This window comes from Schistocerca serialis, chromosome 1, assembly GCF_023864345.2.
Source record: "Schistocerca serialis cubense isolate TAMUIC-IGC-003099 chromosome 1, iqSchSeri2.2, whole genome shotgun sequence".
Classification (NCBI taxonomy): domain Eukaryota; kingdom Metazoa; phylum Arthropoda; class Insecta; order Orthoptera; family Acrididae; genus Schistocerca; species Schistocerca serialis.
This window is the reverse complement of record NC_064638.1, coordinates 365392663-365418571: the sequence shown is the minus strand read 5'-3', so window position 1 is coordinate 365418571 and position 25909 is coordinate 365392663. Positions and strand designations below refer to the sequence as shown.

Here is a 25909-nt window from a genome sequence, read left to right as displayed (position 1 = left end):
AAATGTTGCACGAGTGCCTTTATCCTGAGATTAGAGAAGATTTAGGGAACCAACCAGATTAGATCGCAATGTCTGACCCAGAAGTTCTCGCTGTGCAGCTATAGCGTCTATAAGATTAAATTTTGTGTGGGGCTGTATAGGGATCGAATATGAATGTACAGTTCACAAACCCAAACTGCAGTCAGCATAATGAGTTAGAGTCAGGTCTAAACGCATTACTGACTGCTACATGGCAGTGCTGGCATGAGATCCCTGTTGAGTTGCACGTGAGCTGGCAGTGTGGATTTCAAGAGATGAAATCCATTTACTCTCAACCATGGGCAGATACTACGAACATGCAGCATTGGATCTCAAGTGACTAGTTAATATATACATATTTATATTACATTCGCAACTGCGTTGATAGAGAGGGGGCTGTGATTGAACAGCACATACTATTCCTTAAAGCTCATTTTTGTGCAAACACTATGTTCTTTTATTGTGATCAGTTACCCCTACAAAATTAAGTCATAAGACAATGAGTGGAACGGTACAATCTGCTGGGACGCTGACCTGTTTGTTTCCAAAACTAGTAATTACGTAACGAGGAACAGTGCTGAACTTAATTATGTTCTTCCCAGTTCACACTTTCATCAATATGAACGTCAAAAAAAGATGACACATTCTGTCAAATGCAGTGACACATGTTCGTATGCCACATCTATCTTCGGTGTTATTCTCTTTGTTAAACAGAACTGAGAATATTGTGGCTTACTTTGTTCGATATTTAAGGAGAATCCACTTCCAGAGAACTGCTTAAGAATTCTTCGAAAAAGATTGCACTGATGATTACGTAGGAATCCGTGATCTTCACTCGCCTACTAAATTGAATTCCTCGCAGGAAAACTGTTGGTTAGTTTCTACTGGTCTTTTGCGAGTTCTCCGAGAGGTTTAGTTAAGGCCTGAAGTCTCCTGTTTACTCGCGACTCTTCATCTGATTCAGCCAGTACCTGCCTCTTTATTCCCTCTCCCCCCCCCCCCTTTTCAACACTGTGCCACTGCTGGGATGTTTTCGTAGTACTGGCTGTAACTTGGACATCGTACATTTCAAAAGCCATTGGCTATAGTGAAGTAGACGGGCTACCAACTCAGTCCCTTCGGCTAATATACCATCACTTTCCAGTCAGCGAGACGACTGGAACAAAAGGTAAACACACTATCTTCTGGATACAATGTAATCATCAGACAATATTTTAGTGGTATCAAGCTATCCTAGATCGCTTCAGTCCAGCAGATGATCATCTGTTGATTGAAACGAATTCCTAAAAAAAAATTATAGGCCCTGCAACGATCAGTGCAGTTTGGGTCGAAATGAGCGTTACAGTACTTATAAGCATCCTGGCGTATTTCTTGAATGTAAGTCCCGAGATGTCCTTGGCTTAGCATAGGGGACACCTACTCTTGGTTGGGAGCCAGAACTCGGCGTCGGTTTGATGCTTATATAAGGACCTGTTTCTCCTACGTGAAGCAAAAGCACTGAATGCTGTGTCCTATTTGTCTTTCCGCTGTGTGTGGACACACCCGGCATCTACAAGATGCCTGCCCTGATAACAGAAGGCAGCAAAATTGCACTATATCTGATGACGCAAATCACCTTTTTATATTGTCGCTTGAACTGTGGAAGATGAGTCAAAAGGACAGTGTCGTAATGAGTGCATGTTATTCGTTAGTTCGGAGATATCATCAGAAAGCTCAAGAAGATCGGAAGCAGCTGATGACTCGTGCGGCTGGCGCTATTTAACAAGCGACGGGAGCGTCGGCGATATTGTACTTGGCATTTCACGATGCTTTTGAGAAAAGTTATTCCATCACAATTTGTTTATCATACGCTGCATAAAAATCGAGGCTTAATACTTAATGGTTTTTCCACATCCGAAGACTATACTTGTTGTTATCCCGACGTACGTGCTCCACAATTTATGCGATTTGGCATATTGAATTTTTACTTTAATTTTGTGGTCGGCTGCCCATTCTGTTGCCGCAATCTTTAGTTAATCTGAGGGAGAGAAAATGAGTGCGTCTTCTGCCCATGTATTTAGATTGGGGACCACACCACCATTGCCTGCAAGACCCTGTAAACGCCCTCAAAACCACACTCACGGCGGCCAGTATAAGCGAGAAGGGTTGTCAATTCGCAGAGCGCATCCGATGCGGGTCTGACTCAACCATCTGAGTCTCAAAATAGCGCACATAAAAATTACCTGGAATGAACAAAATAATGCACTCCACATTGAGAAGAACACACGTTTATATAGATTTGCGGAAGATATTTTTATTTTCTACCATCTGACTCTCAAACTAGCACACATAAACATTCCTCATAAAAATTACCTGGAATGAACAAAATAATGCAGTCCACATTGAGAATAACAAACGTTTATATAGATTTGTAGAAGATATTTTTATTTTCTACCAAAGAACTTCTGCTCTTGGAAGGCGATCACCGAACGTGAGATGGGAGGGCACATCGTAATTTTGAAGTACCATCATGAACCTAAACCATTCTTGACGTCGAGAATAGCCCATGCCGACAAAGTTTTCGTGCACTCAAGGTGCCATCATAACCGGTAATAAATAATGTTCAACAGAGAGTACTCGGTATAAATACTGAATTTTGGATGTAGTTCTCATTGGATCACAAAAGAATGGCGCGGAAATACGTACAGTAATACCTTCTTCATTTGAACAGTCTTCTTTCACAGTTGATAGATTCCATGAATTCACGGTATTCAGAAAGGCACCCCACAGGAAGACAGTGATCCTTCAGTTATTCTTATGACACATGTGGTACTTACAGCGACATGCAGAAAGAGAACCTACTCTAATTGAAGAGTTTCTCTCTCTCTCTCTCTCTCTCTCTCTCTCTCTCTCTCTCTCACACACACACACACACACACACACACACACACACACACACACACACACACACTTTTTCTATCAAGTTACTGGCTTTAGGGACGTGCCCATATAGCCATCGCAAGTGTGGAATGTCAGTTATTATGCTAGGAATGTAAGGACAACACAACAGCCAGTATCAGAGCTGAGAAAATATCCGACTCGGCCGGAAATCGAACCCAGGCCCTTTCGGTTAGCAATCCGCCGCGCTGACCGCGCAGCTACGAAGGAGGACAATCGTTCAGTTTGGAAACTCACATTCTTTGACTCTCTCTATCTCGCTAACTCCATGTTGGCTCGTCCTTTAGAAAAATAAGTTGAAGTAACCTATTTGTGTCACGTAGGGGATCTCAAAGGCTTTGGCAGAACTCATTATGTATGTAAAAATTTCCACCTTTATATCTCTCCGTCTCGCATTATTGAGTTCATTTCTACGCTTCTCTCTCAACAATTAAGTGATGAATGGGTTTCGCCGTCTAAAAATAGCCGTTTGTAAAACTATCTACAAAGCTAATCACAGGAAGGATTGGGCGACCCGGGATTGGAAGCGCTGTCCTCTCGAATAGGAGTCCAGTGACTTACAACTGCGCCAATTCGCTCTGTGAATGCACTGACAGGTATTTCAAAAATGTTACCTCAGCATGGTAGAGCCAATTTTCACATTTGTTCTACACTGCTTTCATCATAGAAAGTAAGGTTTAACATGCAGCAATACGGCTTTGTAACACGTAGTATGGGTTAGAACCCGTTTTTCTGTCAACATTTCTGCGGAAAACTGAAAGTAGAGAAAAGAGTGAAGCCGACAGTTATCCTTTCGTCGAGTGTCAACAATAGTACATCTGAATGATTCGTCAAAGAATTCTGGTAATATTTCGAGTTCTCTTCGATAAGAATAAAAAATGGCTCTGAGCACTATGGGACTTAACATCTGAGGTCATCAGCCCCTAGAACTTAGAGCTACTTAAATCTAACTTACCTAAGGACATCACACACATCCATGTCCGAGGCAGGATTCGAACCTGCGACCGTAGTGGTCGAGCGGTTCCAGACTGAAGCGCCTAGAACCGCTCGGCCACACCGGCCGGCGATAAGAATAATATGACTGTTTAAACAGGAAACTGGATGAACCACTAGCTGTCTTCAATGTTAACTGCTATACATAGAGTCGCACAACTGCAGCTAGATGCACACGATTGAGGAGCACAAGAGTCTAGCGAACATGGATATGCTCGTCAAGTGCTCCACCTTCTATATAGTGTAAAAGTTGACAGGTCAGGCATAATACAGGTTCGTTGTCGGGTGATATTACAAGGTAATAACAGCGCAAATTATGCGAAGTCTGTTTTTAGCTGCCTGCCCTCGTTTTGGAAGCAAGTCTTGCGCACAAAAAGACTGCCAAGTTCCTTAATATACAGAGTGTGCCTCGTAACCACACCGGACAAAACATTACTCATCCCCAGTAGCCTTTACGTTAATACCGAGCAATATCGCCTCTAGGACCTATAATAATCACAATTAGCTGAAGAACTGAGTTCGCCAGTTTTCTCGAGCATGCGCCGTATGGAAGAACACAGATGATCAGAACCTGTAGAGTTTTCAAATAAGGAATATCTTGATTACTACAATTTACTCTTTCACATCAGACATTTGCTACAGCGTTAGGATCGGGCGACTTAGCGTGACAGTTAAGGTACGATAGGGCGCCTGAAATATCAACCAACCAAGAACGTACCCGTGCGCCCCTGTGAACGGAGTTGGTGTCTCGTAGAAAATGGGATTGGCAACGGGATACTTGCCAAGTAGGAGAAAGGACAACCTCCTGGTTCATGTCACGACAACCTGAATGAGTGAGTCCCGCTCACAGTACGAAGAACAGCCCCAAAACAATACAATACAGGACGTCTTGCAGTACACCCTCCACACTCTGCAGGTTAGACACTTCATTTGGCCGCCTGTACGTTCGACGCTTTGCATCATTCCAAAGAGGCGAAATCACGACTTGTCAGACCACATCACTTTTCTCCAGCCAGATTCTGTACAGTTTCTCTCTTTATTAGGCCCACTGGAGACGTGAATCTTTAGGAGCCTCGGTGAGCGATGGTCTTTTACAAGATACCCGGATCCAGAAGTTTACTGCATCTAGTTTCATTTGGAGTGTTCGCTCCAAAACTGGCTTCATGGAACTGCAGTCACTGACAGGACCATTTAGTATCGAGTTTAAAACAGACGTGATACTTCTCTCGGTTAGTATTGTTTTATGACCACTGCGCTTACGCCCAGTTACGTAAGGTACACCATTCCCTGTAGACACATTGGACAGTGCCCCTTGATACGCCAACAAATCGGACAATTTAATTACGCTGTGGTCATGGGAACGTCCTAGGAAGACAACCCCTTTTCTGCGATTCTGTCACGTCTCCACTTAGACCCATGTTACTGTGCCCAATCCGTCCAACGGACAGGCGCATACACACCGCTTCGCTGCCAAGACGTACATCACCGCTGGAGGGTCACATGACTGGCTGGAACCAGTTCTCCAGCGTCTACAGCGCTCCAAAGCCACCAGCCCGTTCTTTTAAGGAGGTGACGAATCCGTACAGTTTATAAAAAGGCACGTATGTATATATTTTTGTATCTACGTGTGTATGTTCGACGTCTACTCATAAACCACTGCACGGATTTCAACCAAATTTGGTACACTTATCCCTTAATGTCTGGCAACATTCGCTGTGGAGATAAGGACCACGTTCCTATCCTTGCGCAGGAGCTATGACGTCTTGAAAGCTGAGAGAGCGAGAAACTTCCGCATTGCGGATGACGCGTGAAATTATTACTTCTTTGCTTCTAACTCTATTCGGAACACAATTTGCAGACGATACCCACGTATGCTGCTGAATGTACCTACATAAATACCCTATGTGATCGAAAGTATTCGGACATCCCCAAAAACGTACGTTTTCATATTACGTGCATTGTGCTGCCGCCTTCTGCCAGGTACTCCATATCAGCGACATCAGTAGTCATTAGACATCGTCAGAGAGCAGAATGGAGCGCTCCGTGGAACTCACGGACTTCGAACGTGGTCAGGCGATTGGGTGTCACTTGTGCCATACGTCTGATGCGAGATTTCCACACTCCTAAACATCCCAAAGTCCACTGTTTCCTAAGCGATAGTGAAGTGGAAACGTGAAGGGACACGTACAGCACAAAATCGTACAGGCCGACAGCGTCTGTTGACTGATAGAGACCTCCGGCAGTTGAAGAGGGTTGTAATGTGAAATAGGCAGACATCTATTCAGACCATCACACACGAATTCCAAACTACATCAGGATCCACTACAAGTAATATGACAGTTAGGCGGGAGATGAGAAAATTTGAATTTCATGGTCGAGCCGGTGCTTATAAACCACACATCACGCCAGTAAATGCGAAACGACGCCTCGCTTGGTGTAAGGAGCGTAAACATTGGACGACTGAACAGTGTCAAAAAAAATTGTGTGGAGTGACGAATCACGGTACACAATGGGCGATCTGATGGCGGGGTATGGGTGTGGGTATGGCGAATGCTCGGTGAACGTCATCTGCCAGCGTGTCTAGTGCAACAGGAAACTTCGGAGGCCGTGGTGTTAGGGTGTGGTCGCGTTTCTCATGGAGGGAGCTTGCACCCCTTATTGTTTTGCGTGGCACTATCGCAGCTCAGGCCTACATTGATGTTTTAAGCACCTTCTAGCTTCTCACTTTTGAAGAGCAATTCGGGGATGGCGATTGCATCTTTCAACACGAGGGAACATCTGTTCATAATGCACGGCCTGTGGCGGAGTGGTTACACGAGAATAACATCTCTGTAATGGACTGGCCGGCACATAGTCCTGACCTGAATCCTATTGAACACCTTTGGGATATTTTGGAACGCCGACTTCGTGCCAGACCTCACCGACTGACATCAATAGCTCTCCTGAGTGCAGCACTCCGTGAAGAATGGTCTACCATTCCCAGCATCTGACTGAATGTGTGCCTGCGAGAGTGGAAGCTGTCATCAAGGCTAAGGGTGGGCCAACACCATATTGAATTCTAGCATTACCGATGGAGGGCGCCACGAACGAATAAGTTATTTTTAGCCAGGTGTCCGGATACTTTTGATCACATGGTATATATCATTGTGCGACACATAGTCCAAGAGTTATGTCAGAAATAGTGAGATGCGTGAAAAATGCCGTTGCATGCATGACGGTTATCATGTCTTTAATGCTAAAAGCCAGCGGCCTTGTCGTAGTGGTAACACCGGTTCTCGTCAGCTCACCGAATTTAAGCACCGTCGGTCTTGGGTATCACTTGTGGGGTGACCGTCCTGTTCAGCCGATCGCTGTTGCCAGTCGGGAGGGGGGGGGGGGGCACCCAGCCCTTGTGATGCCAATGGAGGAACTACTTCCCTGAGAAATAGCGTCTCCGGTCACGAAAACCGATAAAGGCCGGGAGAGCGTTGTGCTGACCACATGCCTCTCCATAGCCGCATCCAGTGATGCCTATCACCTCAAGATCGTATCATTGGGCCTTCCAGAGCCTCTTGGCATGGAGGACAGTTTACAACAAATTTCGGAGACAGTATCCAAGGGAGATGGACACAGATAGGGGGAAGAGGAGTTGCGCTGAGAGAGGGGAGGAGGAATTGGACAGAGAAACAAAAGTGGATGAGGTGGGTGGACAGAGGGTGAAGAGGAGAGTGACAGCGAGAGTGGGGAGGAGGAAATGGACGAAGAAGGAAATAGACTAACGGGATTGGAATACGTCCCCAGTCAACACAGGGTACTCAGATAGTATTAAATATTATATGTTTACAGAATGAAGTGGCGAGTGAAAATTTGTACCCAGGCCAGGAATCGAATCTGGGTCTCCTGCTTATTATTCACGTGCGCTAGCCACTAAGCCACCTTGCCACAGCGGTTTGCACAACTGCATGGATTATTACCTTGGCACGCTTCCGTCCTCGATCCAAATTCTCACTGCAGACCCAGTCTACTTTAAATTCCCCATTACACACGAACAGAATTCAATTCTGTTCGTGAATTCGTGTGTAAGGGGGAATCTAAAGTAGACTGGGAAGGCAGTGAGAATTTGGATCGAAGAGGGAAGCGTGCCAGGGTAATAATCCATGCAGTTGTGCAAACCGCTGGGGCAAGGTGGCTTAATGGCTAGCGCACGTGTCTAGTAAGCAAAAGACCCAGATTCGAATCCTGGCCTGGGTACAAATTTTCTCTCGTCGCTTCAATCTACACACATAAAATCGTATCTGTATGAGACCAGGAAAGTCTCTAAACATGTGTCATTTCATTTTTGTAGTATTAATTTTTTCCGGTGAGGTTATTTGCTGTTGAATCTCCGTGGACACTAACGAGTTGAGAAAGCACAGCGAACATTCGAAAGAAAGTCAGAAACACCACTTTTTAACGACTTGTAGTGTTGCTCTATTTTGTTGACATTCGTTCACTTTGCTCTCCTACTATATACCGGGTGATCAAAAAGTCAGTATAAATTTGAAAACTTAATAAACCACGGAATAATGTAGATAGAGAGGTAAAAATTGACACACATGCTTGGAATGACACGGGGTTTAATTACAACCAAAAAAAAAAAAAAAAAAAGTTCACAAAAAGTCCGACAGATGGTGCTGGACAGCAAAACTTCAGTGAGTGCTCATGACAATGATGTATAAAAGGAACTGTAATGAGAGAGAGAATCAGATGCGCCAGCAGTCGCAGCATGTTGACGTTACGTGAAAAGGCGCTTTTAGTTAAGCTGTATTATCAGAATGGAGATGTGCTAGTTCATCGTTACGATCCTATTGCCATAGGAAGGAGATTCGAACGGGTAAAGGTCCGTTGACAAATGCAGCTGTGGCGAGAATGATTTCGAAGTTCGAAGCCACGGGTTGTTTAGACGATAGATCCCGTAGGGGCCGACCGAGCACAAAGCGTAATGCTGCTGAGACAGTCCAGGAACAAATGGAGACTGTAGCGGGTTCGTCTATGCACGGGGAAGTCAGCGCTCGTGCAGTCGCACGTCGCACCGGCATTCCATACACTACTGTTTGGTTGGCACTGAGGCGTACCCTCCGATGCTATCCGTACTAAATCCATCGGCATCATGAGCTGTTACCTGGCGTTTTAGTGAAGCGGAGTGCATTTGCGGTGTTGGCGTTTCAAAAGATGGCGGAAGATGAGGATTGGTTGAGTAACGTGTTGTGGACCGACGAAGCTCATTTCACGCTCCGAGGGTCTGTCAACGCCACAGAATTTGGGCTACCGAAAATCCTAGAACTGTCGTGGAAACTCCATTGTACGACGAGAAAGTCACGGTATGGGTTGGATTTACCACATCTATCGTTATCGGGCCTTTTTTCTTCGAGGAAATGCGTGATTGTGATTTTGTAACTGCTACCGTGACGGGTGAGAGGTACGCCGATATGTTACAGAATCGCATCATCCCCAGCCTGGCTGATAAACACCTGCTGGAACGTACGATGTTTATGCAGGATGGCGCTCCACCCCATATTGCTAGACGCGTGAAAGATCCCTTGCGCGCGTCGTTTGGTGATGATCGTGTGCTCAGCCGCCACTTTCGTCACGCTTGGCCTCGCAGGTCCCTAGACCTCAGTTCGTGCGATTATTGGCTTTGGGGTTACCTGAAGTCGCAAGTGTATCGTGATCGATCGACATCTCTAGGGATGCTGAAAGACAACATCCGACGCCAATGCCTCACAATAACTCCGGACATGCTTTACAGTGCTGTTCACAACATTATTCCTCGACTACGGCTATTGTTGAGGAATGATGGTGGACATATTGAGCATTTCCTCTAAAGAACATCATCTTTGCTTTGTCTTACTTTGTTATGCTAATTATTGCTATTCTGATCAGACGAAGCGCCATCTATTGGACATTTTTTGAACTTTTGTATTTTTTTGGTTCTAACAAAATCCCATGTAATTCCAAGCATGTGAGTCAATTTGTACCTCTCTATCCACATTATTCCGTAATTTATTCAGTTTTCAAATTTATACTGACTTTTTCATCACGCAGTACATCCGCTGGCGAACGCCCGAGTAACTCGAGGCCCGCTCTCATTTATACTTGTCGTTGGCGCCGCCCTGCTATGGCTGATACAGACCTGCTGACAGTTTGTTCATTTGGCTGTCGCGCCGCCTGACGAGCTCCTAAGCCGTATCAGCGTAGCGATCCGCCTCGGCAGGCGGCAGGCAGCGGCCGCCGTGTACGGCAGGCGTGGGACGTGCCGTCTCGGACAGCGCTGAGCTCACCCGAGCCATCCCGACGCCCAAGCTGCGCAAAACCCATTCACTGCCGCACAGAAGCAATTTTAGCGAACTGACGGCTACATTCGTATTCTGCACAATGACTAGCAACCGTAGCGGTGGTCTTTTTGTTTCATCCACTTGTGAATTGCCAGCGTCTGCCTTCAGAACAATGCTTCTAAGGCACTGAATACTTTGCGTAGTTCTATTAACCTTGCAAATCTCACCTTATGACCCTCCCTCGCTCTCCCATCCCCCCCCCCCCCCTCTTGCCCTTCACCGTCGGTACCTCTGATCCAGCCTTAAGGCTGTACTAGTCATATAAGGTGAGGGCAGTTCCTTACCAACGATGACGCAGTAAGTCTTCAACAGTTTCTTTGTACAACACTAAATTATATCTTGCCTTACGGCTTAGAAACGCTGTTATAGAAATATTTCATGCTGAAAATAATACGACCTTGTGTACGTCCGGGTTTATTCGTCACAATGCCTGAGGCTACAAAGGCCGTACTCGGTTCGTATCAATGAAAGCCGTATTCGGTTTGTGTCCAGGATGTGTGCTCTTTTGTTGTTACGTTGTTGGTGGTGGTCCTGAATCCGAAGAACGGACAGAAGCGGCTCTCAGCTTTAGCACATCCTGTGCAAGTCTTTTCATCTCTGAATAAATAGTGCAGTCTACAATACAATCACTTCAGCTAGCTTGCTGTGGTGAAGACCTCTATAGATTTTTCACTCTTCCACCCCTACACTTCCCTCTATTACCATATTCACGACTCCTTGATGCACAGTATGTGTAATATCAACCGTCTCTTTCTCTTAGTCAAGTTGTGCCGTAATTTTCTTTTTTCAATCAGTTCAATTCAGTAAAGTTATATTTGATACCCGATCTACCCAAATAATCATCAGTATTCTCTTGCACCATCACATTTCTAAAGCTTCCATTCTCTTCTTATCTTAGCTGTTCATCGTCCAAGTTTCATTTCGTTATGAGGCTACACTCCTCACAAATTCCTCCAGAGAAAACTTCCTAAGAATTAAATTTATAATTCATGTTGTTGTTGTGGTCTTCAGCCGAGAGACTGGTTTGATGCAGCTCTCCATGTTACTCTATCCTGTGCAAGGTTCTTCATCTCCCAGTACTTACTGCAACCTACATCCTTCTGAATCTGTTTAGTGGATTCATCTCTTGGTTTCCCTCTACGATTTTTGCCCTCCACGCTGCCCTCCAATACTAAACTGGTGGCCGACCGCGGTGGTCTCGCGGTTCTAGGCGCGCAGTCCGGAGCCGCGCGACTGCTACGGTCGCAGGTTCGAATCCTGCCTCGGGCATGGATGTGTGTGATGTCCTTAGGTTAATTAGGTTTAAGTAGTTCTAAGTTCTAGGGGACTGATGACCACAGCAGTTAAGTCCCATAGTGCTCAGAGCCATTTGAACTAAACTGGTGATCCCTTGGTGCCTCAGAATATGCCCTACCAACCGCTCCCTCCTTCTAGTCAAGATGCGCCACAAATTTCTCTTCTCTCCAATTCCATATTAAAAAAATTCTTTTCTTGCTATTGCCAGTCTGGATTTTACGTTCTCTATACTTCGGCCTTCATCAGTTATTTTTCTGCCCAAAATAGCAGAACTCTGCTACTAGTTCAAATGTCCCATTTCCTGATCTATTTCCATCAACATCATTTTATTAATTCGACTATATTCTATTATCCTTCTTTAAATTTTGTGAATATTCATCTTACAAGCTCTTTTCAAGACGCTATCTATTCCGTTCAAATGATCTTCCCAGTTCGTCACCGCCTGTCACCAGCAAACCTTAAAATATTTATTTCTTCTTCCTTAAATTAAATTCCCTTTTAAAGTGTCTGCTTGATTTCCTTTACTATTTGCCGAATGTACAGATTGAACAACACATTAGCGATAGGCTGAAACTCTGCCTGATTCTCTTCTCAACGACTGCTTCCCCTTCATGTTCTTCGACTCCTATAACTACAGTCCAGTGAATGTTGCATACAGCGAAAGAGCTACGAGAACTTGTTCAATAGAGGAGATACGTTTCACACTAGCGAAGATGAACAAATGCTCATAATTCCTCAGGTATGAATTTAGGGCCCATGTTTACTGGACATTTTTCCTTGTCTGGTCCACACTATCACCTTTGAAAGTTGCCTACACTACATTCTTAGCAGCAACAGTACCGGTACATTTATTCCACTGTCAGAGGTATCAGAATGATTTTATGCTTATAGCTTTCAACTCGTTCGTTTCCAAACCAGGGACCCTTACCCCAGATTCATACATTTATCCGTCTCCGTCATCCTTGAAGGGTTTGTAACATCATCACGGAACCATCTGTATCACAAACATTTACAGGTGCCAGCACCTGTAACTTTGTCGCTCTGTACCGTCGTTGGATGACATTTCTGCACTGGGGTTCCTGTGTAAAACTTGATGTACGAAGTCCCCTCTATGACCTCTAGAAATGTGTAACATAAACTGTGATACACACTGTACATCTTAATGTACCCTTTCATCATTTTGAAAGTGCAATGGTTTCACATATGTAAAATCACCTTCCATTATGACTGTTTACCTAACTGTGTATATTATTAAGAATTAAAATTTTAATTAATTTTACACAACACAGTAACATAGAATGTGATTATAACCTCGCAACAGCGTTCAGAACATTTTCACCTCGAAAACAAGTAACGTTCATCTACAATTGGTTAACGAACAACCACTGTCTGAACCCGAAAATGTATAAATTATACTAGACACCACTCGTGCAGCCTCTTCTTGAAATTTTCCTGGTGCCTAAATACAAGCCCAGAATTCATTAGCCCTCATAATTTTTTGTAAGATGACCTTTGTGGAAATTAAGAACACGTGTTCTTCTGTATTTGTCACTATATATCAATTCCACTGGGGCCTATTTTAGAAAATGCCCACCATAGATTGCTGAAAGATCCACGTACGAATACAAGAATAAGTATTAGTCACAAGAACTGTCTTGGTGAGACAGAACAAGAATTATAAACCATAAACAACGTAGAGAGTTTCTGCGTAGTAGTTCGAGAAAGCAGTGCGGTCGCTCAGCACATACCGCTAATATCTGTAATGTATTCCTAAGTGGAGTATTACTGTCCCGTATTGATACCAAGACATGTATGTAAATAAAGATGTCCCCTTTCTGACAGCACAAGATAATAGCAACCACTCCCGCTGTCTTGGTTATCTGGTCTGGGATACATATTATTGAGAAAACGACTCGCCACGTGCGATTTCAAGACAGACCTTAAAGAAACAAGGAAAAGTTAAACTTGCTCATTTCACGGCGAAGCTTGCTTGCGAAATTAAAATCACAATGAAAATGCAATCAAGCTTTGCGATCATGTTCGACAGTATTCCTGGGTGCATTAAGTTTCTCATCTTTCCCCATATGAAAGGACGTCCAGCATTTTCGAACATAACCTCTTGGTGTCCAGCTTTTATGGTGTGAGGCAACGGCCTTGCCGCAGTGGATACACCGGTTCCCGTCAGATCACCGCAGTTAAGCGCTGTCGGACGTGGCCGGCACTTGGATGGGTGACCATCCAGGCCGCCATGCGCTGTTGCCCTTTTTCGGGGTGCACTCAGCCCCGTGATGCCAATTGAAGAGCTACTCGACCGGATTGTAGCGGCTCCGGTCAAAGAAAACCATCATAACGACCGGGAGAGCGGTGTGCTGGCTGACCACACGCCCCTCCTATCCACATCCTCATCTGAGGATGACACGGCGGTCGGATGGTGCCGATGTGCGACTTGTGGCCTGACGACGGAGTTCCTTTTTTATGGTGTTAGGAGGCATAACGTTACTGACTTTCAAGTATTTGAACACAGTACTCTCAACATTCAGCATTATTGTGACATCGTACTCCTTCCTCATGTGCGTCTTTCGAGGAGTGCATTTGGCACTGATATTTTTATGGATTACAATGCGCGACCGCACAGATGTGGGAGCCCTTGGTACGAGGGAACATTCTGCGAATGGACTGACCTGCCCGTTCAGTCAATTTCAATCCCATCGAGAACCTGTGATGCGCGTTGAGAATACATGTTGAAGCACTTCCACCTAAACCAACGACCATTCAGCAGTTGTCAGCCACGCTGATGGGGAAATGGAACGCCCTATCATAAGAACTCCTTACTAACCTTGTGATCAGCTTGGGAGAACGTTGCAGAGCACGTATTGCCGCCCTTGGTGAGCACGTACCCCATTAAGAATCACGTCCCTCAATTTGTAATGTCCAGAGGACCATCATGAATCGCTGTGACTTCAATGTTATCATAATCTTTGAACAGAAGTGTCATTTCTGTTCGTCTCATTTTTAATGTCTTTCAGTTACCTTCTGTTCTATACTACAACAGTTTTTTCAGCACCATGTGATCAGAAGTATCCGGACACCATGCTGAAAATAGCTTACAAGTTCGTGGCGCCCTCTATCGATAGTGTTGGAATTAATATTGTTAGCCCACCCCTTGCCTTGATGACAGCTTTCACTCTCCCAGGTATACGTTCAGTCAGGTGCTCGGAAGGTTTCTTGAGGAATGGTAGCCCATTCTTCACGTAGTCCTGCACTCAGGAGAGGTATCGATGTCGGTCGGTGGGTCCTGGCACGAAGTCGGCGTTCCAAAACATCCCAAAGGTGTTCTATAGGTTCAGGTGAGGACTCTGTGCAGCCTAGTCTATTACAGGGATATTATCGTCGTGTAATCACTCCACCACAGGTCGAGCATTATGAACAAGTGCTCCATCGTGTTGAAAGATACAATCGCACATCCCCGAATTGCTATTCAACAGTGGGGAGCAAGAAGGTGCTTAAAACATCACAGCCTGTGCTGTGATAGTGCCACACAAAACAACAAGGGGAGCAAGCCCCCTTCATGAAAAACACGACCACACCATAACACCACCGCCTCCGAATTTTACTGTTGGCACTACACACGCTGGCAGATGACGTTCACCGGGCATTCGCCATACCCACACGGCCACGCCCTACCATCGGATCGCTGCATTGTGTACCGTGAGTTGTCACTTCACACAACGTTTTTCCACTGTTAAATCGTCCAATGTTTACGCCTCTTACACCAGGCGAGGCGTCGTTTGGCATTTACCGGTGTCATGTGTGGCTTATGAGCAGTCGCTCGACCATGAAATCCAAATTTTCTCTCCTCCCGCGTAACTGTCATAGTACTTGCAGTGGACCCTGATGCAGTTTGGAATTCCTATGTGATGGTCTGGATAGATGTCTGCCTATTACACATTACGACTCTCTTCAGCTGTCGGAGGCCTCCGTCTGTCAACAGACGAGGTCGGCCTGAACGCTTTTGTGCTGTACGTGTACCTTCACGTTTCCTCTTCACTATCACATAGGAAACAGTGGACCTATGGATGTTCTAAGTCCGTGAGTTCCACGGAGCGCCCCATTCTGCTCTCTCACGATGTCTAATGACTACTGATGTGGCTGATATGGAGTACCTGGCAGCAGGTGGCAGCACAATGCACCTAATATGGAAAACGTACGTTTTTGGGTGGTTACGGACACTTTTGATCGCACGATGTATCTATGATCCAAGATTCATCGAGTTAAGTTACTTGGCAGTGACACACAATGCTAAGGTTTTGCACATATTTTTCATACCGTTTTCGCACAAAATGAAATATACCTTTGCGTAATATTCATATTGCTTTGCATAGTTTACGGAAGTTCTTATTAAATGCGTAGCACATGGATCGAAGAACTGGTTTTGAACTTTTTTTACACATTGTTGGTCGAATTTGTTTTCTCACTAAACAAGGACGTGTACTTTGATATTCTGCGGGTGCAGTGGTTTCTAGTCGCTGCAAGATTTATTTATTTGTTACATATTGATTAAGTGAAAATATGGCACGCCTAACGCAATCAACACACTTAACTCGACCAAGTTAAATATTATACGCAATATATAACGATGTCGACAATTACTACTTTCGTTCTCTGAAAATATAGATATCTCAAGTGAATGGGGATAATTATACTTTCACACCACTTCAAGTAGATGAATGGATACGCTCTCTCGAAAAACTGCTCCGACCATGCCTCAACTGCGCTCGTCCATACTGTCGTTAAGTGTGTACTGTAAGACGTAGGTCCTTACGTAACATACGACGGCGCCGTGGTGTTGAGGCGGACAACCTGTGCGTTGTCCAGTATCGATGAGCGGATGCGGCTGTTCCTGCAAGCTGATGCTCTCGCTGGTCTTGTTACGCGTCATAACCTGCGGCCAACCTGCTATCAAATATCAAACAGTCGTAAAGAAATCCTCACGTTACCTTAGAGCTACATTAGGTGCTCATCTTCTTCTTTCGTTTCATGTCTATATAAATGGAAAACATCGTCAACATATCGTCCCATTTAATTAACATTCAATATCTCGAAATTAATTTAACATATTCCAGCATGCCGTTTAATCTATGGAAAGTACTGCATATCCTTTATGTAGGAAAATCTTAAAAACTATGACTCCCAAAGATAACATTATGACAAAGAAGATTAATGATTTACATTCGTCGTAAGAGCTCTCCTTGATTTCTGCGTCGTGAAGCAGCTCGAATTTTGAATTTTACAGTCAGAAATAAATGTAAATAAATTCCTTCTAACTGGTTTTCCTTATTCTGCTAATGACTTTGTTTTTAATTTTCATTTTCTGCGTCTCGAAAAATACTCGTATCCGCATCAGATCAGTAGTAGAGGCAGTAACTATCGAATGCCTAAATGTTAATCACGTAGTCATCATTGGACTAATGGCGTTGTGTTCTAGTTTGTTTAGCGATTTTTAAATCAATTTGTTTACTGATCTGTGAGCTATCGTAAGTGTCTGTATCACTGATAACATCGACTCCTTAAGGAGTGCTTATGTTAGGAAGGAGATAGAAAAATTCATGGAGTCACTTCTGTTCATACTGCAGTCACCAGTGAGTGTTTAGTTATCGAGCAGTTCCTCGGTTTAGGAGATAACATGAGAATAAAACTCTTACGGAGTTAATTCGAAATAATATCGCTAATGCAAATATCTTGGCTTTAGCTGTATTAGGGATAGATATACTACCTATTAGGGACATGAAAATTTATGCCGAACTGGGATTCGAAGTCGGATTTCCTGCTTGTCGCGAGCTGTCACCTGAATAACTTCGGCTATCCGTGCACGCTTCCTATACCGACCCAAACTTCTATACATTATGCTGGACATCCGTGTACCATAGTTCCCTTATAAGGGCTAATTTTGATCCGGCACATTTTATAGCAATTGTTAATAGCATCTACATGTTCCTAGAATTTCGTCGTGACTAAATTAACGTTGCGACTGCTTTAAAACACGTTATTTTTTTCGTTAACGTCGTTGGTGTAGATCGGTACAATACGAGACGTAGCGCCGAGCCTTGCGGGACCGCAGATACTGCACTCCTAATCTCACTAACATTGCTGCCTCATCTCGAAGAGAAATGTGTCTCGTTCAGGAACCAACCAGTCATGCCGTGTTGTGGAATGTCTAGCTGGAGCAGTCTGCTAGTCAAGCAACCGTGCTTGTAGGGATCTTTTCGATCGCGAGAAAGTCTGCTCAGGAAATTTAAGTGCTTCACCTCACCCTACATACTACACGCACTCTGTCTGTTGCACGGATTATGCTATGGTGCTATGGACGGGAGGATAATTTTTCAGGAGTAGAGTTGTAGAACTAGCATATGCTGTCCATGGGCTATCATACAAATGCGAGGAGTCGAAGGTTGGTTCGAGTCCTCGCTCTGGCTTGAGTGTGTGTGTGTTGTCCTTAGCGTAAGTTAGTTTAAGTCAGATTAACTAGTGTGTAAGCCTAGGGACCGATACCTCAGCAGTTTGATTCCTGGATGATCCTAACCACATTACCCATACTTTAGGTGTGTTGCATACCTATCGGGCGTTACTGCATTGCGGTCGCATTGTTTACACATAAGATCAGTGTCTTACTAGATTCCCCTCTAAACCGGGAGTGATGGACCGTCTAGAAACTGAGTGAGCTTATATATAGGGCCACCTAACCTATGGAACATAGTAAGCGACCAACGTTCGTCAGCATGCGTCATCGATTTCAACTATAATACAAGCACAACCGAAAACAACACAGTAGCTAAGTGTGGGTACTGCGGAACAATAAGTGCATCATAATGCATGGGCTACTCGTCTACGAGATAACCTCCAGAAATATAGACTCTGTCCATATTATAGCAACCGTGTGGCTCAGGAACCTTTACACAGATCAGGAAGAATTTCGAGGACCACTTCTGAAACAACTAATGGAACGTCGATGGCTACTATATCTGCAACCTCGCCAGACGGGCAATCTCGTCTCTCGAACGCCACATCATTTTTCATTGGGCACTCCTGCAAGAATTTCTGACAGACTTAAGTAAAGTGATCACTAGAGCTGTCTATGCTTCAGGAACACCGTTATTGATATAGAGAGCCAATAGTGGTGAAAAACTTCCCATTCAATTCGTTCTGGCTTCGAGACACCTAACCACCATACTGTGTGTACCACGTTGCTGAATATCAACGTGTTCACGCTGTTGTCACAGAAAAGATTAAACGTTCAAATGCTCTAGCTGATAAATGTAAACATTTGTCTGCAAACCAAGTGATTAATATCATTATCACAACACCATAACCAATTTTCTTAAAGACTATTCGTCCTGCTGACTGCAGAGAAACAGCACAATTACGGAAACAAACAAAAAGAGAATTCGTCGGCTCCCAGTTTCTTACACATTCAGTTACGTTTCTTTCCCTACCAATGCCACGAGTACTACACGTAGTCCTACCATTTATATACCGTACAAAAACTACTGAATCGTAGTTTTTGTAGAGCGAAACTCTACTCAGCTGTGATTATAGTGCTGTCATCAAGGAACTAGGTGTAGGCTCGTATGAAAGGCATCTCAGGATCGTCTGGAGAAAGCTCGGAATTGATATCTTGGGTAGAAAATTAGAACAGTCCTTCCTATCTTTAAAGTTATGTTATCGGGCAGTATTATGGACCCTGCTGTATTTAGGTTTTCAGAATCGTTTTATTCCGCTATTTATTAATTTCTTGGCGTCAGATTCCAACATCAGTTACTTGTTTCTTTCGAAAGGTATGCTCTGATGAGCTAACACGCAACACCAAACCTTGACTACAAGAGACTCTTCTTTTTTTTCCCTTATAGAAAGGGAAGACGATCGTAAAGGCTGCAGTAAATGAGCAAGTCTACACAAAAAAGACGTAGAAACATTAATCATTGAACGCTGGAATAAAAACATGTACGCCTTGTCCATCCACGTTCCCGACGACGAAGATTTATGTCTGAATTCTTTTCTTTCTGGTTTGATACTGGTATTTTTCACTTCTCTGTCGGAATTCCGCGAAAAGAAAGTAATGTTTCTTTCTAGAGGTTTCTCCCAAAGATCTCAGACTGATGGATCGATGCTTCCAATCCCTTTGTCTGAGCAAAAAGACTACTTACAAGTTCGGTGTAGGTCCAGATTTCGGCGCACAATGCAGACTTCTGGCTGGCTCCGATTACATAAAGAATAAACACTGTGAAATACTGTCGTCCGTGAATACAGACCAAGACCGTCGTATTACACTGAAAAATCCCAGGGGGCTCAAAGACCAAATATAGTTCAAACTTGCAGTGAAACTGCTGAACAACAGGGTAACCGGCGCACGTATTGGAAGCAGGTAGATTGAGTGCGACACTGGTTTTTTGTCGCTGAGCAGGCAACCATATCCTGGTCTGGAGGGACCGATGGCCCTAGCAGTCTGGTCCCTTTAATCCCACAAACCAACCAACCAACCAACCAACCAACCTGGTCTGGAGACAAAGGGGTCACGCTGGGGCCCACGGGAAATATGGGCCCCACAACCAAGTTATGACATCACACTAGTTGCCTTGCCAGACATATATCGCGAATACTCAGTTACGTTGGGGACCATGTTGGTATACCAGTGGAAAAATAGTTCTTAACGTAGTCTTATCGAGAGCGTGATTATATTTAAATGCGGAGCTAGGAAGTATTAAATTGGTCTAAAAGAGTAACTCGCTCCCCGCCGGAGGTGGTCGGTGCAACTCGTAAGACCTGTAAGGTCAGCCGGCCGGTGTGGCCGTGCGGTTCTAAGCGCTTCAGTTTGGAACCGCGTGACCGCTACGGTCGCAGGTTCGAATCCTGCCTCCCTAGGTTAGTTAGGTTTAAGTAGTTCTAAGTTCTAGGGGACTGATGACCTCAGAAGTTAAGTCCCATAGTGCTCAGAGCCATTTGAACCATTTGAACCTGTAAGGTCACGTGCTGTGATGCACGACATAGAGCCGCATGCCCATTGGCCCAGATCATGCCACTTGACGTGACAGAGGAGGGTGTGTCAGCGACCTGTGGTAGTTGCTCACAGCATGCTGCTCATACGTGGCTCCGCCGGTTATCGAGCGAGTAAACAGTCTGGCTATCGGAGTCGCTGGCTACAGTACGGGTACTCTCCATAGCACTCCCATACGGACTGGACTGCCTGATGACAAGTCTAGTGACACGCCTGTGAATTCACTTCAGCATCAAGCTCTAGCGGCTGTGATCAGCCGCGTGCTGAATTATGAGACCGCGGCGAAGGGAAGCGCCGCTACTACACACATCAGACGCCTCCAGAGTGCAAAATCGAACCCAGAGGTTCTCCTTATAGCTTCCAAGGGACGAGGCATTTCTACGAAGAGAGCGGCACCTTGCGGAACTGATTCCGCCATTCTCTTCTACGAGAAGGCGCTGTCGTTAGCCAGCTATCTGATCCAGCAGCTTGGACAGCAGTTGCATCTCTGGCCGACCACGAGATGGAGACACTTGCTGTGATTGTCATATTACGTCGCAGCAAAATATGAAGACACCAAGAAGCGCTTGAAACTATGTTACACATGATTTATTTATTTAGCGTATGGCAAGTACAAATCACGTATGAAAAATCTAAAAGTACATAACACACAAAACAGTTACAATATCACAAACAAACATCTAGGATAGAAATATAATCGATTGCACTGTTAGTCGCATCCATGAAGTCCCTTGTTGGCCCAGGGTAGGCCCTCAGAGGGCATTCTACCACGATATGGTGAATTGTCTGCCTGTCAGCGCCGCAGTCGCACTGTGGTGATGGCACTATGCTCCATTTGTACTGCTCAATTCCATTACTCAGAGTGCGGATAGGAATATCTGGGCTATTTTGGATTTTTCGACAATCCCTGACAAGTGCGAGTTCTCTGCGCAAATGTGGCGGCGGGATATTGCTCAATACAGGCAGCCATTGGACAGGAGTTGACCTGATCGTTCCAGAGATAATCCTCATCGTTTGGTTCAAGACTGCATCCTCCTTCTTGATGTGAGCACTATTTAACCATATTGGGGAACAGTACTCTGCTGCAGAATAGACAAGTCCTAGTGCAGAGCTACGCAGAACGAAGGCAGTGGACCCCCAACTAGTGCCACAAAGCTTTTGGACAATGTTGTTTCTAGTTCTGACTTTTTCAGCAGTGTTTACAAGGTGTTGTTTATAGCTCAATTGTTCTATCGAGTGTCACGCCCAAATACTTTGGTGTTCTATTATATGGAAGAATGCCGCCATCAAAGCGGATCTTGAGCTCTTTGTTTGCTAATTTGTTATTCAGGTGGAAACAAGTGGCCTCTGTTTTGGATGGGCTGGGTTGGAGCCTCCAGTCACGGAAGTATTTTCCTAGAGTGGTCGAATCGCTGGATAGTGTGATCTCAGTTTCCTCCATCACTCGATGTTGTGTGGCCAAGGCCCAGTCGTCCGCGTATCCGAACGTTTTGGATCTCGTCCTAGGCATATCGGCTATATACATGCTGAAAAGCAGTGGAGCCAGTACTGAACCTTGGGGCAGGCCATTATTAAGTTTCATGAATTTACTTCTGTTGTTACTGATGACAACCTGGAATGGTCTATTGCAGAGCATTTCGTTGATAGGGTTAGCCGTTTTTAGACATGGCACGATGCGGAGGAGCTTATAACTCAGGCCCTGTCTCCAGACAGTGTCGAACGCCGCCGTCAGGTCAACAAATACCACTGATGTTTTTTGCTGTCTTTGGAAGCCCGCCTCGATGTAGGTTGTTAGAGCGAGGACCTGATCCGTGCAGCTTCTTTTCGGCCGGAAGCCCGCCTGTTCTACCGGTACAGCCTCCAGGATGACTTCGCTCATTCTGTTGTACATAAGTCTCTCCAGTAATTTATAGATCATGCTGAGTAAGGCGATTGGGCGGTAGCTCTGAGGTTAGTCACTTAGTTTGCCTGGTTTTAATATGGCAACAATTTTAGCCTTTTTGAGAGTGTGCGGAATTTTTCCAGTTTGCAACACGTTAGAGAAGAATCGCGCAAGCCATAATCTTGCAAATTTACCACAGTGGAGCAGAAATTCTGGGTGAATCCCATCAAACCCTGGGGCCTTTCCTGGTTTTATATCGTTCAGGGCCATATTTAACTCTTCGACTGCAAAGGGTTGGGAATAAGATGTATTGTTCTCTGCTGTCGATTTTAGCTCTTTAAGCTCCTTTTTAATTTTTATAGTATGGGCTCGTTCCTTTGGGGCCCTGGACGTCTTGCTGATGTGAACTGCAACTGTATTTGGGGACATAGCGCTGGTCATTCGCAGATTTTTACCTCCACCTCCAAGTCTCCGAAGCAAAGACCACGCCCTTCTGCTTGATCTTGTAAAATCCATTTGTTCCACGGTCTCCATCCACTTAGCACGCCTGGCCGCGTCTAGGCTATGTAATAGATCGTCTGCAATTTCTTTATCCCCATTGTCCAGAAACTGTCTATAAAGCCGTTCACTTTCTCGCTCCATCCTGGCACATATTCGTTTCTGAATCCTCTGGGCATACTAACTTTAGCTGAGCTGATGACGGCTCCAACAAATCTTTCGTAGTTCTTATACGTTGGGGGTATCCATCCAAGGCATTTATCAAGTATCTCCGAGAAAGCAGCCCAATCTGCCCTCCCAAAGTTCCATCTAGGACGAGGATAAGAGGATATCAGGGGAGTAGTAAGACCTATTTCTAAGAGCACTGGACGATGCTGAGAGTGGGGGAAATCCTCAAGTACCCTGCGAGAGACCGGCAGGGGTTTATTGTTCTTGTCAGTTGTAACAAAACTGAGGTCAGGGCAGGTCGCAGTTAGCCAAGCGGCTGATTTAAATGTACCTCGATCTTTGGCGTCAAAGATTAGTTGAGTATTATGATCTTCTGTCCATTTCACCAGGTCTTCGCCGTTTTGGTCAGATATTCGATATTTCCACAGTTCATGGTGGCTATTAAAGTCACCCACGTATATTGCTGGGTGAGGCAGGATTTGAAGGGCTTGTGGGGGCCACGATTGCCCTGGAGGCTTGTATATATTATTTATTGTGACTTCACCCACTTTTATAATGACTTCGTGAATCTCGTTTGTGGTAGATGTTGATACGAGAGCCACTTCTTCGATATTTCTCCTGACGTATGTTGCCGTGCCATAATGTCTGTGGTGTGTGGCGCCTATTAGGTCATAGCCAGATATTATGCCCCTTGATCTTAGCTGCTCGTCATCTTCAGTATGGGTCTCCTGAATTGCGACTACGTCAATGTCGTTCTTTGTTAAAACTTTATGCAAGTACATGCAAGGCTTCAATATTCAGGTGGCAGACTCGAATCAGCGATCCGAGTTCTCTAGTCAAAGGATTCGTTTTGCTAGAATTCATCGTGATTTGCCGTGACCAGGAGATCAACTAAGGATTATCTGGTCGCCTGTACTTTGCTAGTTCATTTAGCGTTACCCACGGTGCACGTGTAGTATTCTACTACGGACGCGAACTAGCTTTACACCCCGTTACACATGAAAAAGCCATGGACCAACGCAATGATCAACTAAGAGGATAGCAAGAATAGTACGAGACTGTTCAAGTCCATTTGGTCTCGTTATCATCGAATTGCAGAGCATGTCTGTGAACTACTTGGATATCCTCCTTTAATCGATATGGCACCGGATCCAAATACATTTCTTTAAGTGTCTTGTACGTGGTTCACTTCGCAGTAGCACGAAATATTCCCAGAAATCAACATTTAAATACAGCATATCTGTGAACAGTTCGTAAGGTTGCTGCGTATATGTTGTATGTTGACAGTGGGGTAGCGTGCCTAACGTCTTTCGAAATCTGTGCAGGGTGTACAATTGCTGTTCACGCAGCTCTAAAGAATATCGAAGTGGCATATACGAAGGGCGTTCAATAACTAATACAAGACTTTTTTCTGAAAACAGATTAGTTTTATTCAAGATTCGAATACATCATCTTATTCTCCACTCTTTTGTCTACAGAACCTTATTTTTCAACGTAATCTCCGTTCAATGCGACGGCCTTACGACACCTTACTGGGTGATCCTGTATGCCCGCATGGTACCACTCTACTGATCGTCGGCGCCAACGTCTTGCTGCATCAATACCCTTCCCTCATCCACGAAATGCTTCCCGTAGAATGCGTCCTTCATTGCAAGTCGGAAGGTGCGACATCCGGGCTGTGAGGTGAATGGCGAAGAACAATCGAATGATGTTTTGTGAGCTCCTGTCGGGTGTGCAGACGTGTGCGAGGCCTTGTGTTGTCATGGAGGAAAACAAATTCCTTTGCATTTTTGTGGCGACGGGCATTCTGAAATCGTTTCTGCAACTTGCTGAGGGTATCACAGTACAATTCAGAGTTGATCGTTGTATTACGAGTGAGAACATAAAACAGAATAACCCCTTTTAAGTCGCAGAAGACCGTCGCCATGACTTTACCGGCTCAGGGTGTGGCTTTGAACTTTTCTTCGCCGGTGTGGTGTTGCGGTGCCACTCCATGGATTGCCGTTTTTTTCAGTTCTAGCTGACGAACCCACGTTTTGTCACCTATGACGACGTTTGACAAAAATTGTCACGACTAGCCTCCTAATGCGCAAGCAGTACCGCACAGATAGTCCTCCGTTGCCCTTTATTGTCTACCGTCAGGCGGTGAGAACCTAATGGGCACCCAACTATGAGTACCCCACCTGGTGGACGAGTGTGTCAGGACTACCAGCAGATGTCCAGTTGAGCAGCGAGGTGTATTATTGTGACCCGTCAGTCAGTTCCAATGAGTTTCTGCACGTTCGAACATTGCAGGAGTCACAGCTGTGTACGGTCGGCTGGCTCGCGAGAGACTGGACAGGTCTGCAGGATCTTATTGCAATGATGACTGACGCCTCACCCAACAACTCACTGTGGTTTTGTTCACTGCCAGGTCTTCGTAGACATTCCGTACGCTCCTGTTAATATCTGTGGCGCTCTGGTTTTCCTGCAAAATCTCAATTACAACTCTCTGCTTAGAACACACCTCCGTCATAGACGCCATTTTGAAGGCTACTTATAGCGCCACCACCTATCGGTACTTCATGAAACTATAGGGGCTGAATCAGAAATATCCCACAATTCCTCAGGACGTATTTCGCATTTTTTCTACCGAAATTTTCCGAGAGTAAAAGTGTTTTGTTTTACTTACTTAACGCCCCTCGAAGTATTCTGTGAAGTTTGATAATATAAATG

At 44.8% G+C, this 25909-nt stretch overlaps 1 pseudogene; it reads left to right on the top strand.

The window, feature by feature from the left end:
• The first annotated feature begins 13741 nt into the window (after positions 1–13741).
• LOC126426687 (5S ribosomal RNA) lies at positions 13742–13859 on the top strand (annotated as a pseudogene).
• The last annotated feature ends 12050 nt before the right edge of the window (positions 13860–25909 follow it).